The sequence below is a fragment of the Mirounga angustirostris genome, unplaced genomic scaffold, assembly GCF_029215605.1.
Source record: "Mirounga angustirostris isolate CCGP_5_RB_7025 unplaced genomic scaffold, mMirAng1.0.hap1 SCAF_7, whole genome shotgun sequence".
NCBI lineage: Eukaryota > Metazoa > Chordata > Mammalia > Carnivora > Phocidae > Mirounga > Mirounga angustirostris.
The window spans coordinates 79,977,214-79,988,683 of record NW_026991715.1 but is presented as its reverse complement, the minus strand read 5'-3'; the positions used below and the strand labels follow the sequence as shown (position 1 = coordinate 79,988,683).

Here is an 11,470-nt window from a genome sequence, read left to right as displayed (position 1 = left end):
CTTTTTCTAGGAGGACAGAGAATAGGTCTGGCACAAAGACAGTGTTCAATAAATGTTTTTTTTTTTTTTTAATTAAAATGAAAAAGGCTTCTTCCTTTGTGGCCCTCATAAAGGAGACTTCAACCAAAATGAAATTTCTGATATGCCAATCTACCTCATCCCGCCCTGCCTAAAATCCTTCAGTGGCTTCATAATCAATTCCGAACTCCTTACAAGGTCCCTCTGCTCCTTTCTTGACTCATCTTCTCTCAGTCCCCCACTTCACTTCTCTGTCCTAATACAAACATATATGCATCCACGTGTGTGCATGTGCATGTACACACAAACACACACACACACACACTTTGAGTAGATCTGCTCATCCAAGGCTACTTGCCATCCCCCAAGGCCATTACATTCTGCCAAGGCTTTGCTGATCAAAATTCCCTTTCTTATGTTACCTGGTGACCTCATAATCTTTTAAAAAGATTCAGCTCTAACACTAGCTCCACTGTGAACCTTTTGTTGACTTTGTCATGTGGGCAATAGTACTCTTTTCTCTGTGCTCAGAGAACCTAATAAACATACTCAAATATAGCACAGCTACTCTGCTAAAATTGTTTCCATAGACATCTTCTTCAGTACACTGTGTGTTTCTCAAGAGCAGTAACTGTGTTCTATTTTTAAAAATCTTTTTCTGGTGGGTGCCTGGGTGGCGCATTCGGTTAAATGTTGGCCCCTTGGTTTCTGCTCAGGTCCTGATCTCGGGGTCATGAGATGGAGCCCTGTGTGGGGCTCCATGCTCAGCAGGGAGTCTGCTTCTTTCCCTCTCTCTCCTTTGCCTCTACCCCCCCATCCCGCTGTCTCTCTCTCTCCCTCTCTGTAAAATAAATAAATGAATCTTTAAAAAAACAAATAAAATCTTTTTTTGCTATTTTGAGTGGCAATTGATCCCATTAAGCAATTATTTAATGCTTGTTAAAGGCATGAATGATAGGTGGTGGAGATCAAGCTCCAATATCCCATATCTTCTCTCTTTCTCTTTTTTAAAGATATGTGTGTTTATTTATTTTTAATTCCAGTATAGTTAGCATACAGTGTTATGTTAGTTTCAGGTGTACAATATAATGATTCAACAATTCCATACATTCCCCCAGTGCTCATCACAAGTGCCCTCTTTAATCCCCATCACCTATTTCACCCATCCCCTGACTCCTCTCCCTGCCAGTAACCTTCAGTTTTTTCTCTATAATTAGGAGTCTGTTTTTTGGTTTGTGTCTCTCTCTCTTTTTTCTTTCCTTTGATCATTTGTTTTGTTTTTCTACACATAAGTGAAATTGTATGGTATTTGTCTCTCTGACTTATTTTGCTTAAGATAATACTCTAGCTCCATCCATGTCATTGCAAATGGTAAGATTTCATTCCTTTTACATCATCTTTATCCATTCCTCTTTCGATTGACACTTGAGTCCAATCTCCTCTCTTATTTAATAGACTCAAACCTATTCCAACCTCTCAAATCATATGCAAACATTATTAATTGCCTGTTGAACTCAAATTATAATAAAACAAAAACAAAACCCCAACCATCTTAAAGAACAGGAACTTTCCTTATAATCTTTAAAAATATCCTCTGTTCTCAAGACTCTGCTCTTAGTTTCCGCATCTTATTTCTTCATGGATGGGACACATGGGTGGCTCAGTCGATTAAGCATCTGCTTTCAGCTCAGGTCATGATCCCAGGGTCCTGGGATCGAGTCCCATATCGGGCTCCTTGCTCAGCAGGGAGCCTTCTTCTCCCTCTGCCTGCCACTCCCCCTGCTTGTTCTCTCTCTCTCTTCTCTGACAAATAAATAAATAAATCTTTATTTCTGCATGGAAATAAGATGCTCAAGAACTGATCATCAGTTTCAGACTCAGCTTTTTCTCATGTTTTAGGAAAATCTTGATCTTGGGTAGGAGAGTTGAAGGAACTCCAGATCAACAGGTATTAATTAATTAGTAGCATGGTACCACCTCTCAACATCAGTTCAGATCATTGTGTTTTTTATGTTGAAAACCAATATCCATTATCTTTCTGTCTCTGATATCTGCAATATTTTAGAAACTAAAATGGTAGCCCAAATGCTGTGAGGCGGGACTGCCTTCCTTGAAATAGCCAATGACCTCTGTCAGGATATGTTCCCTTGATTCAGATTGTATGACTCAGTGCTTGACTTGCCTATTAGAAATCCTCACTCTTTGGTGATTTTACCCCACTCTGGATCACTGGATGTCTTTGTTAAAATCTGTACATATTGTCTTCTACTTAACATGAGGCTATCACTATATCTACAATACGGTTTTGTCCCCCATTCCACCCCAGTGCCTGATCCTCTCAGATGAAAAAGTCCTTGTTGCTTTTAGTATTACCTTGTTCACTGGAATTAATGCGTCAGGAGTGATAATGTCCCGAGATATGATGCCATTGGTGAATGTCTTTAATTTGTCTCTGTACTCTGTTTCTTTCCTTCTTTTTCATAAGTTATTCCTTTTTTTTTTCCTTTTATTTTCTGCCTCTTTCATCTGGCAAGGCTGGCGATCAAATATCTCTCCTCTCACTTCCGATTTTATGTGTGTGGGCTATGTTGACCATTAAGAGACCTCCTTCCATTGGGAACATCAATTGATCCAGGATGGGAAAATGGCTTAAGGAAGGCCTCAATATTTTTTTAGAGATTGATATAGTTGTTAGAGAGAGAGATCTTTTCTTTCCTTCTGAGCTCATGAGCAGTAAATGCTATTTAAATGTGGAAATGCTAATGGCCAAGAAGTGGAGAAAAAAATGGGTACCTGATAACATCTTTTGAACATTTCCACTAAGATTTTTTTTTGCTGTTGCTGTCAATAAACATTCAACGAATTTGACCTGGTTTTCTTTTACATGCAAGGAAAGTAGTCTAGACCAAGGGTTACAAACTATGGTCGCACCATCTGTTTTTGTAAATTGTTTTATTGAATCACAGGGATATCCATTTGTTTACATAGTATCTGTGTTTTTTTCCCCACTACAATGGCAGAGTTGAATAGATATGACAAGGACTATACGGCCCACAAAGCCTAAAATATTTACTATATGACCCTTTACAAAAACAGTTTGCCAACTTTTTGATTGCTTTTGAAATGGAAGTACTTAAAGGAACTTTTTATTTTTAAACAATTTAAAGATTTTCAAATAGAAGGGTTTTTTTTCCCCCCTTTTTCCATAAGCACTGTGTCTTTTCTGAAGTGGACAACAACAGACAAAAAGCTGTGGCTGCTTTCTCTCAATGGGTTTGCCACCAGAACACAGGTATTGTGAAAACCACCACTAAAACTACACCAAAATGGGAAAGGGAAAGACTCACATCAACATTGTCATTATTGGACACGTAGATTCAGGCAAATCTAACACTACTGGTCATCTGATCTACAAATGTGGTGGGATCGACAAAAGAACTATTAAAAAATTTGAGAAGGAGGCTGCTGAGATGGGAAAAGTCTCCTCAAGTATGCCTGGGTCTTGGATCAACTGAAAGCTGAACGTGGTATCACCACTGATATCTCCCTGTGGAAATTCGAGACCAACAAGTATTATGTGACCATCATTGATGCCCCAGGACACAGAGACTTTATCAGAAACGTGATTACAGGCACATCTCAGGCTGACTGTGGCTGCTGGTGTTGGTGAATTCGAAGCGGGCATCTCCAAGAATGGGCAGACCCGTGAGCATGCCCTTCTGGCTTACACACTGGGCGTAAAGCAACTAATTGTTGGTGGTAACAAAATGGATTCCACTGAGCCACTCTACAGCCAGAAGAGATAGGAGGACACCATTAAGGAAGTCAGGACCTACATTAAGCAAATTGGCTACAAACCCCAACACAGTAACATTTGTGCCAATTTCTGGTTGGAATGGTGACAACATGCTGGAGCCAAATGCTAACATGCCTTGGTTCAAGGGATGGAAAGTCACCCATAAAGATGGGAATGTCAGTGGAACCACACTGCTTGAAGCTCTGGATTGCAACTTGTCCAACTGACAAGACTTTGCATCAATCCTTCCAGGACGTCTACAAAATTGGTGGTATTGGTACTGTCCCTATGGGCTGAGTGGAGCCTGGTGTTCTTAAACTTGGCATGGTGTGTCAACGTCTAGTGCGTTGGGGTCCCTGGGTAAGGGTCTACGAAATCACCAGGACACAGGGGATGCAGAGCAAAGGCAGCACTTGCAACTGCATACTGCTGTTTATTACTCACATAGCTATATACTCGCAGTGATCAGATAAACATAACAATGTATACTTAAAGTATCAACCCAACATCCGTGAAGTAAGATACACGAAATTCACTAAGAACAAAATACATCCTGTTTATGCTTGCAGAATAAAGAATTCTCTTAGCCATCCTTCCTTTGGAGACAACATGTTCTTTGTCTTTAGAAAGAACACTTCTGTTTAGAAAGATACACTTTAAGCTAGGCAAGAGCCACTTCCTGCTGATCCAGGCATTTAGAACTTGCAACATGAGATAAGGGGAAGAGAACATTTTCTCCTCCTGGCCTAGGCCTGCCTGGCCGTCCTTAACCTCCGTGCAGTCCTCAAATGATCTGGGCCTGCAAGGGCTTACAAGCCTACACCATCTCAATTCCTTCTTTTTTCTTTTGTTTTAATAAAAGTGCCCTCCAAAGGATGGCCATAGAATTCTGGGAAGGCTTTAGATAGCAAAATTCAACAGCGTAAAGCATAAGATAACAATCAACAATACAAATCCCATTCCTCCAGCAGTATGCCCCAAGCTTTGAATAATGCCTTTTGGATCTAGCCCCTCAAGTTGCTTAAGAAGTAAATTGGCCAACGTAGCGGCATCTGATACAGTAAGCAAGGCACACATAGCCAAAAATAAATTTTCAGGTGTACAAGCCTTCCCCGTTCGCTGCAGGATTTTTTGCCCTTCCCCACTAAGCTTTTTAATTTGCCCCCAAGTCGGCAAAGCAGTAGCAAATATCTGCCGACGGCGACGTCGTCTTCCCAAATTCAGATGTGCCATGGCCTGTAATGGAAGTTCATCTTGGTCTGGATTCCCCATCCGTCGTCTGGTGGGATACGGTGCCGTTCGAATTGGCCCTCGACCGGATCCATCGCGCGGGGAACCAGGAACAGGTCCGTCCATCCTCTGTGGAGACATAAGCATAACCCTTCCCTCTATAAAGCAATAGCCCCGGTCGCCATTCTGCATCTGCGGTTGGTTTAAACCATATATGTTCATTTAATGGAGGGGGAGTGACCTCTCCCTCTATGAACTGCTTTTCTGCTCGGGACAGGATATCTCCCTGCGGAAGATTCAAGAAATTTAATGCGAACAGAGCTTGTTGCAAAATAGAACGTGCATTTGATTGAGTGAATGCTAAGATATGATCCTTTTTCCTCCTTTTTAATTTTTTAATTTGTAACTTTAAGGTATTATGTGCACGTTCTACAATAGCTTGCCCTTGAGGATTGTATTCAATGCCTGTTTTATGCATGATACCATATTGTTCACAGAAAGTTTGAAATTTTTTACTGCTATATGCAGGTCCATTGTCCGTCTTAATAGTGGATGGTAAACCCATCACAGCAAAAGTTTCTAAGAGATGGGTGATAACATGTTGTGCAGTTTCACCACTTTGTGCTGTGGCCCAAATGAATTGAGAATATGTATCTATTACCACATGTACATACATACAAAGTTCAGAAAACCACATCTGCCATTGCAGATACTCAGGCTCCTTTAAAAGAGCCCGACAGAGAACCCTCCAGTCCTCAGGAGAAAAATTGTTATAATGTCGAGCTAGACCATTAACTAGCTCCTTAACATAATGTGATTGTGGTCCATATAAAGACACTGCCTTTTTCAAGCGACCAATATCTTCTATACCTATTCCGTCATAATATGGTGCTTGTGCCACTCCCTGGACCGGGGGAGGCCTAATAACAGGAAAAGCAAAGACAGAATTAGCTGCGCCAGCCTCATCATCGCTATCCTCTAGCGCATCAAGCTCAGCTAAAGCAGCAGAAAGGAAAGGATTTTTAGAAGAAAGAGCTGGTACAGACGGCAAAGGCGGAGCAGAGGGCTTCCTAGAGGGTTTCTTAGACTCTTCTGCCATAGCCATAACCTGCTGAAAAACCTTCCATACACGCTCCACCTCGGGATCCGACTTTACTTTCGGTTTTGGTTCTTCGTTACTACACTCCCTAGGCTCACGGGATGGCGTAAGCTTAAAGGTATCTTTCTCTACCGCCCTTTTCTCATCCGTATCTAGAGGGAGGTCTTGTATAGAAGGAGCCATCTCCTTATGGAAGTCTTCGACCGTGCGGTCGTCCTCCATTGCTTTAAGCACTGTAAAAATAATCGACCAAATAGACCAAAACCACACGGGAATTTTTTCTCCCTGTCTCATTGCCTTCTCGACATTATGTCGAACTCGCCGCCAGTTATCTAAATCTAAAGTTCCCTCCTCTGGAAACCAAGGATTCCATTCCCGAACCACCTTCAAACACAGCTCAATATCATTAGAAGCGACAGTAATACCATAGACAGCAAGTGAATGCTTCAGCATTCGAACATAAGGAGTAGAAGTTTCTTGTCCCATAACCCTGTACTTAATTAAGTTACTCACCCTTCCTGAACGTCCTTTAGGGTCCCTGTTCGGGCGCCAATTGTCAACGTCTAGTGCGTTGGGGTCCCTGGGTAAGGGTCTACGAAATCACCAGGACACAGGGGATGCAGAGCAAAGGCAGCACTTGCAACTGCATACTGCTGTTTATTACTCACATAGCTATATACTCGCAGTGATCAGATAAACATAACAATGTATACTTAAAGTATCAACCCAACATCCGTGAAGTAAGATACACGAAACTCACTAAGAACAAAATACATCCTGTTTATGCTTGCAGAATAAAGAACTCTCTTAGCCATCCTTCCTTTGGAGACAACATGTTCTTTGTCTTTAGAAAGAACACTTCTGTTTAGAAAGATACACTTTAAGCTAGGCAAGAGCCACTTCCTGCTGATCCAGGCATTTAGAACTTGCAACATGAGATAAGGGGAAGAGAACATTTTCTCCTCCTGGCCTAGGCCTGCCTGGCCGTCCTTAACCTCAGTGCAGTCCTCAAATGATCTGGGCCTGCAAGGGCTTACAAGCCTACACCATCTCAATGGTGGTCACTTTTGCTCCAGTCAATGTTACAACTGAAGTGAAGTCTACTGAAATGCACCGTGAAGCTTTGAGTGAGTCTCTTCCTGGGGACAATGTGGGCTTCAGTGTCAGGAACGTCACAGTCAAAGATGTTTGTTATAGCAATGTGGCTGGTGACAGTCAAAATGACCCACCAGTGGAAGCAGCTGGCTTCATGGTTCAGGTGGTTATCCTGAACCATTCCAGCCAGATCAGTGCTGGATATGCCCCTGTGCTGGACGGTCACATAGCTCACTTTGCTTGCAAGTTTGCTGGCTGAAGGAGAAGACAGATCATCGTTCTGGAAAAAAGCTGGAAGATGGTTCCAAGTTCTTGAAATCTGGTGATGCTGCTATTGTTGATATGGTTCCTGGCAAGCCTATGTGTGTTGAGAGCTTCTCTAGCCTCCTCTTGGCTGTTTTGCTGTTTGTGACATGAGACAGACAGTTGCTGTGGGTGTCATCAAAGCAGTGGACAAGAAGGCAGCTGGAGCTGGGAAGGTTGCCAAGTCTGCCCAGAAAGCTCAGAAGGCTAAATGAATATTTCCCCAATACCTGCCCCGCCCCCCCCGCCCCCTCAGTCTTAATCAGTAGTGGAAGAATGATCTCAGAACTGTTGTGTCAGTTGGCCATTTAAGTTGAATAGTAAAAGACTGGTTAATGGTAATGATGCATTATAAAACCTTCAGAAGGAAAGGAGAATGTTTTGTGGACTATTTGTTTTTGTGTGTGTGTGGCAGTTTTAAGTTACTGGTTTTTAAAATCAATACTTTTTAATGGAAACAACGTGACTAAAAATCTGTCACAGAACTTTGAGACCCATTAAAACAAAAGTTTAATGAGGAAAAAAAAAAGCTATGGCTGAAAATATGATTCTAAGGATGATACCAAGTGGTAGGCAATTTGGTACTGTTGGTTTATACTTGCATATATTTTGTTGCTCTCTCAGCTGACTTATATCCATTTGCCTTAGGTATAATCAAGTTAGGTATGCCTTAATAATTCTGTATCTTACAACAGGCATGCACTAGAGGTGCAGTTTATCTTTGAGGCAATAGTTGTACCTTCTCTACCTTAAAATTTGTAGAGTCTATTCATAAACTGTATACATGCATAATGACCTGACCCATCTCAACTGGTCCAGTATGGGAGCCACTAGCCGTATGTGGCTGTTGGTACTTGAAATGAGGCTAGTCTGAAGTGAGATACACCAAAGATTCAAAGTACACAACTGATTTTAGAGTTACTATGAGAAATAAAGGATATAAAATATTACAGTGATAAGCTTTTAAATATTTATTAAATGTTGAAATGATAATATTTTGGATATATTGAATTAATAAGAATTGAAATATTTTTTGCTTTTTTTTTCAAACTTAAAAAAATGGATACTAAAAAATTAAATTTACATTTCTGGCTCACATTGTATTTTTACTAAACAATGCTGACACAGAAATTACAGAAAAACAGCATGACTGAAGATTAAAATAAACTCTGATAGAATTTAAAAGTGTTTTAAGTATTTTATTTTTGTAAGGCAGGCAAAACCATATTTGTTATTTTTATGTAATTAGAGAATACTAGAGAATAGAAATAATGAATATAAATTATGAGTATGTACATATTATTGAACAAATATATAACTTGTATTTTTGTTGATAAAATGTGAGTCTGTGAAAAAATTACATATGTAGGATTAATTATTAGATACTAACAGCTTCTTACTCTCTGTATATGATTTTAAGAAATCCTCTATGCAGGAAAAAGCATAGAGAAATATGCAGAGAGTTTGACAGATACTTTAAAAAAAAAAATCCTTCTGGGTGCACCTGGGAGGCTCTTCTGACTTCAGCTCAGGTCATGATCTCAGGGTCCTAGGATCCAGCCCTGGTTTGGGATCCCTGCTCAGTCCTTCTCCCTCTGCCCTTCCCCCTGCTCATGCTTTCTCTCTCTCTTAAATAAATAAAATCTTTAAAAATAAAATAAATGAGTCCTTCTGTTTTTTATTCAAGTAAGTCTAAATATATACAAATGTCTCAACATTGTAGGTTTAACTGAAATAAACTTTTTATTTCATCTATTTCCAAAGTCTTTGTCTTATGAAATTTCTTACGGTGAAAAATACAAATAGAATTTTTCTTTCTTTTCATTTTGTATGTTGTCATGCCAGAATTGATATCTACAAAATGGGGGTGATGGTTGAAGGAGAAACTGTTAAGAGGTTCCAACCAAATGGCACTCTTTTAGATTTGATTGCTTAATTTATGCTAATTTCCACTTTTAATTTAAATGTACCAATAATGCCTGAAATGAATAGTAATACACTTGCACTTTTCCTTCTAAATGAAAGCAAAAGTCTGGAAAGCATAATGAGTTCAGTACACAGTTTATATATTCTCTTCACATCTCCATGAATTTAGCATGTATATTGTCAGTGTGTCATTTTTGAGAAAGAAAAGGTAGCTGTTAGGATATGAAATTATGGCCTCATATTCCATATACCTCAGCTTGCCAAGTCAATAAGAAAGCGATACTTTTAGCTGCCTTTGGAACCTTTGTGGTTCAAAGGGGTTATTTGCCTACTAGAGATGAACAGAAATCAAACAGCCCTTAGAAGGTGTTCCAATAATTCTGTGCACCATGACTTTTGGTGAACAGATAACATATGGATCATGAAGTATATTTTAAGAATTTAAGAATAGACCCATAACACAGTCTCTATGCTTCAGACATTAAGAAGTCCCTGGCTAACCGTCAAATGCTTTGTTTTACTTTGGATATTTCAGAACAGCATTTGTATTCTGCAAGATTCTTCACTGTTTATATTTTAGTTTATATAATTTAAAATTTGAAATTCTTAGTCAATGCTCACAGAGAATATACTGAGAAAGCTTAATTATATTTATTTTAGATCATAAAATATATATCTAGACACTGATAAAGAATTATAACAAGAGTAGATTTTGCAAGTGTGTAGTTAAATGCAAACACATTATTTTTAGAATTTTAGATGTTTTCCTAGTGGGAAATTGAGTAAAAGGATAATACAGGGATCGCTCTATATTATTTTTTACAATTGCACATGAACTTAAAATTATCTCAAAATAAAAAATTTAATTAAACTTAGCACTAATAGGAAAGTCCAGCAAGATAAAATGCAAAATCAACAAAGAAAAATCAACAACTTACCTATTTACAAATAACCAATTAGAAATATTTCATTTATAATAGCACCAGCAGCAATAAAATGCTATGGAAGAAATCTATTAAGTAATGTTTAATATGAAGAACTTAGGAAAATATAACACTTTGATGAATAAATTAAAACAAAACATGAATAAATGGATAAATGATGATCACAAAGACTAGAAGATTCTATTATAAATAAATCAATTCTCTCCAATTTAAGCTATGAATTCACTGTGATTCCAATAAAAAAAAAATCCCAATGCGCTCCCTGCTCAGAGGGGAGTCTGCTTCTCCCTCTCCCTCTGCCTGTCCTCCCACTGGTGCTCTCTCTCGCTCACTCTCAAATAGATAAATAAAATCTTAAGAAAAAAAAATCCCAAAGTGGTAAACTTAGACCAAAACTACAAACTTTCTAAATACTAAAAGGTATACTGTGAGAGAAAGAGAAGAATAAAATAGATCACATAGTAAAAAGTATATATACAAAACACAAATATACATACATATGAAAATGTCTATCTATAAAATAATATGACAGAAGTGAAGCCCAAATATTGGACATATCAATAAATATAAATGGGCTTATGAAATCTTATCTTCAGGATATATTAAGTGAAAGAAACAAAGTGAAATAAAATATGCTGAGTATGCTATCACTTTTATGCATAAACACATTTGTTTACACTAAAATAAAACAATGGAAGGATAAACCATAAAATTACAAATATTAATATTGATCAAGGTAGCATTAAGGTGGACAGAGTGGGTAGAAGTTAGAATTCTTAGGCTGTACCATGTTTTGTAGATTTGGAGTCCTTTCTCTAGAGAAGATATATAAGTATTTTAGGTAATTATAAAACTGTTAAATAAAAATATAGTAAAAAAAATGAGCTTAAATTTTTGTCTAGCTGGTGACATAACTATGCAAGTAGGAACTATTCTAAAAAACTAAGGCAGAATGATCTTATCATACATCATTAGAGAATATACTGAGAACAAAAAGTATGGAAAAAAGTTCTGGTGTTTTCAATTTATCATGGTGGCTATTTTGAGATTATTGAGTAT

At 38.4% G+C, this 11,470-nt stretch overlaps 1 pseudogene; it reads left to right on the top strand.

Moving 5' to 3' along the window:
* Positions 1 to 3,344: 3,344 nt before the first annotated feature.
* LOC123852844 (putative elongation factor 1-alpha-like 3) lies at positions 3,345 to 7,756 on the top strand (annotated as a pseudogene).
* The last annotated feature ends 3,714 nt before the right edge of the window (positions 7,757 to 11,470 follow it).